At 31.0% G+C, this 4534-nt stretch overlaps 1 non-coding gene across 1 annotated transcript; it reads right to left on the reverse strand.

Annotated features, from left to right (window-relative positions):
- Window positions 1–294: 294 nt before the first annotated feature.
- Window positions 295–367, reverse strand: TRNAR-ACG (transfer RNA arginine (anticodon ACG)). The gene has a single exon. It is a non-coding gene; the product is annotated as a tRNA-Arg (tRNA).
- Between the last annotated feature and the right edge of the window lie 4167 nt (window positions 368–4534).

Consider the following 4534-nt stretch of genomic DNA (forward strand, 5'->3'; position numbering starts at 1 on the left):
TGTCATCCCTACTCAAACTTGTTTAAATTCGTCTCTTCTAAAATTTATAATGTATCGATCTAAAAACTGCACCGACTGACAATATATTGGTAAATACGTCACATTCTTGTTGAAATAAAGTCCAAATAGCCAAACCACAAAATTATATCTTGTATTTTTCATATTTTTTTAATATTTGAATTGTATAACTTTTCTAAAAAGAAGTTCTAAACTTTTAATCGTAAGAAGAGAAAACGGAATAAGTTATCATTATCTAAACTTGACAACATTATAAAAGTAAACAAAAACTTACGTCGACTGTGCTGGGGATCGAACCCAGAATCTCTGGTTTCGTAGACCAGCACCTTATCCATTGGGCCACAAAGTCCCTTTACTTAATAGCTCGCGTACATCTCTCATAAAGTTAATGAAACGACAAAGCAACAATCAAATCATTTACTAAGGTTGTGTTTGTTTTTGCTTCAAATGTCTTCAATAGGCTTATGTCTTCAATTTCTTTAACTCATCATCTTTGCACGTGAGTTGAAGTATGATCTCATCTTGGTTTTCGATCCTCTCCCCCTGAGCAGCAACAAGGGCTTTAAGTTCCCTGTTTTCACGTTGAATAAACTTAATATGCCTAAACACATTCCGTTGCTCTGCCCTCATCTGTTCCTGAAACGAACGATCTGCTTGAATATGAGTTTGTTGAATATGAACCAGATTCAACATATTAAACCACTGGGCATTAGGAGACAACTCATAAAAGTATGGATGAAGCAGCTGTATAGGACCCTGATGGCGATTAAAAGTCATGAAAGAATGCTCAGGTCTTTGCAACGGTGTAGGAGTAACTGGTGTAGCAGGAGTAGTTGGTTGCGGAGGAGACGTGCGTGCCAATACTGTCTGCAACACATCTCCAAAATATGGATAATCTACAGAAGTAGTCGTCAACGTCATTGATGGTGGTACTGGAGAAATTGGCATCTGAACAGGAGTAGGAGATCGAGTAACAGCTGGAGTTGGAGATCTCGAAATACTCTGTGATACCGGAGAAGTAGGATCAACAGCCGAAATAGAAAGCGGTACAGATACAGGTGGAGTAGATCGCTGCAACACCTCGGCAAAAGCGAAAACGCCTGAGTGTGACGTACAGATTGCTCAAACACACGTGACACTATTAGGTGACCATAATAATATTATTTCATTTAAATCATCATGTAACACAAGTTTATCAAATAATACAAGTTGAAACAAAAAATAAATAAATAAATGTTAAGTTGTCCTTTCCAATTGGGCTGCCAACGTACTCGGTTATGGGGTCCCTTTTCCACTCGATACAAATGGACCTGAGTGCAAAGGGGAGCGTATGATCATACTTATTGAGGCAACCACTTGAAATCCACGTATATAACAAATAAGCAAGTAAGCAAACAAGTCCATGATATGAATTGTAGTTTGTAAGCAATATCGTAAATACTTGAAATTTTGTAAGATACATATGCTACCTCAAAATATGAAAGCGATTAAAAAGGGTTTGTGAGAAACTCACCTCGAATGCGAAGATAAACTTATAATAAAAACCGTAAGCATAAAGACCAAAGCAACCGAACTTCTAGAACTATAATTGAAACAAAACGAAATCTAACTAACGGGACTGATAAAGTTAAATAATAATTTAATTTAAAAGGGATACCATGGATTTTATGGTATTATAATATTATATTTAAAATTTTAATGGATTTTAACGATTTATATTAATATTATAACTAATACGATAGTTACCGACTTTCCTTAAATATGAACTTTATCTCGAATGATTTTAACAATGATAATGAATTAAAGTTACCGGAACATAAATGAATTAAATTTAACGGATTAAAGCTAACAGATTAATGTTAATGAATTTATAAACTAACTTTTAGTAGTTTAACGGTTTAATAATATTTTAATATTAACTTAATTAAAAGATTAATTATAAGTTTGAATATTATAATGTTTGCGGAACTTTTTGGTGTCAACGGTATATTGTATTTTGAAAACGAAAGACTTAAAGAATTATAAAGTTAAAAAATGAATAAATAATATTACTTGGGTTTTACGAAACTTAAAGAATGTGAAAAGTTGGTTTTTGATTGAGAAATAATAAAATATAATTTAATAACTTATATTATTTATGGATTTTATTGGTTAAAAATTTATTACGAATACCAATTTAGCATATAATTAAGTTAACGAAATGAAGAAAATATAATATTAATCGGTATTTTAGAAAACGAAGACAAAAGTTGGCTTTTAGATGAATAATGTTAAAAATAATTTTATGATTAATTTTATTTAAGTTAAAATAATTTTTCTTTGATTTATAAGGATTTTTAATTAACTTATCTGATTTTTATATAAAAGGAATGGTAAAAAAAAAATAAATAAAAACTTTGCTTTGACCCGGATTCGAACTTGGGTCTATTACAACAAACCTAAGTGACATAACCATCTGAACTATCTTCACAAGTTGGTTTATTTCAGGAAAATATTATATATATCTTTAATAAAACTTCATCCTCCTCACCAAAACCCTAGAACTACAATCTGCAATTTGATTCCATGTTTGTTCAATTAACATTAGGGGTTTCGTTTATCAGCTCAAAACTAATGAAAAACATATAACAATTACCTGTAGACGTGAGGAGTTGACGACGAACGGCGGTGGCCGGAGTAAGGAACTTGGACGGATTAATTAAGCAATAAAAAGTGTAGAGTTTTGATGTGAGGGACGAGTTTAGAAGAAGGCAAAGGTCCTATTTATATTAACAATTTGATCGTATGCAGCTTAATGTTCGTTAATGATATCTCCCGTAATTTCTGGCGAGGTTGATAAAATTATTTTCGTGATTTGGACGTTATAATATAATTAGAATATTGAATAACCTTTGATACAATGGTCTAAGGTCGTTAGGTAAACTAATTTGGTCAAACACGTGATTTACGGCGGATTTGAGGTTGGCCGGAGCCGCCACCGGCGGTTACGGGTTAAATTAATTATCAAATTTGTCGTGAAAATGCGTTATTTGTTGACGGTTAAGTCTCTATCAAGGTCCAAATACGTTACGGCTCGTTAATTGGAATTTGGAATGCATTTTTACAGGGTGTTTGGGCTGCCGGAGCCGCAATTCGCTGTTGTAAAAGCTTTGGCCGGAAAAACGGCTACAGTGGACGGGGAAGATGGGGGCTGGGTTGGGTTTTATTAATATATTATTATAATTTAAAGAAGTTTACATAATGACCCCTGAAGTTTTAATCTCTTTTTTAAATCAGAAATAATATCTAAGTTACGAAAATGGACCTCGTACTTTAGAATGTCTAAGATCAACAATTAAATATAATTTACGAATTGAATTCCTGTACTTTAGGATGCGTTAATAAACGCAGTGAGAAGTTATAAATTTGATATTTAATGTACTATTGCGGCTCGTTAACATAGAACCTTTAGATCCTGTAGATTCATTATTAGAACAAAATGAATAAGAAGCGAACGTACAATAAACAGAAATTCGCGTGTAAAATATATTAAAAATGAATGTTAACCACGAATATAACGGAATCGGCAAAATAGGTTGGTTTAACGTTTACTAATACAACTCAAATAAAAATAACGAATGACACGTAACATACACGAAACGAACTTGATATATATATATATATATATATATATATATGGATCAGGATCATGTGAGAACTTTTTGGGAATTAAGAACTATGAGAACCATTTTGAACACCAAAAAACCCAAAAATAAAAAAAATCATAAAACAAAAAAAAAACAAAAATAAAAAAAAGTAAAAAAACCAAAGTTCTTATTTATCATCCCGGTTTATAAAAAAAAAAACGTAAAAAAAAAATTCTCGGTTTAGCTAAATTATACATAGTGTATAATATGTACACACATGTTTTTTTCCTTTACACATATGTATAATTTAAGGTAAATGATAATGTACATATGTGTACATTACATAACTAGAGATTAAATAAAAGTATACATATGTGTATAGGTATAATAAGAATTAAAAAGAAAAGAAAATCGGTTTTTTTTTATTATACATATATGTATAATATGTACACACATGTTTTTTCCTATACACATATGTATAATTTAAGGTAAATGATAATGTACATATGTGTATATTACGTAACTAGAGATTAAATGAAAGTATACATGTGTGTATAGGTATAATACGAATTAAAAAGAAAAAAAAAATTTCGGTTTTTTTTAATGAAACCGGAATGAAATATAAGAATTTTGGTTTTTTTACTTTTTTAAAATTTTCGGTTTTGTTTGTTTTATAATTTTTTAAATATTTTTTAGAGGGTTTTTTTAGTGGTCCAAAATGGTTCTCAAAGTTCTCAATTTGCGAATGGTTCTCTTAGGATCCTTACCCTATATATATAAAAAAAAAAAAGACCGAAAATTCAAAATGGGTCGGGTTTTCGGGTTTGAAAAGTAACGGATGTTACAATCGCTCAAACGGTTGAGTCGGTATCTCGATACCCAAACCACGT

This window comes from Bidens hawaiensis, unplaced genomic scaffold (genome assembly GCF_021521415.1).
Source record: "Bidens hawaiensis isolate Kalapana, Puna unplaced genomic scaffold, B.hawaiensis_p1.1 tig00004199_1, whole genome shotgun sequence".
In the NCBI taxonomy this organism is placed as follows: Eukaryota; Viridiplantae; Streptophyta; class Magnoliopsida; order Asterales; family Asteraceae; genus Bidens; species Bidens hawaiensis.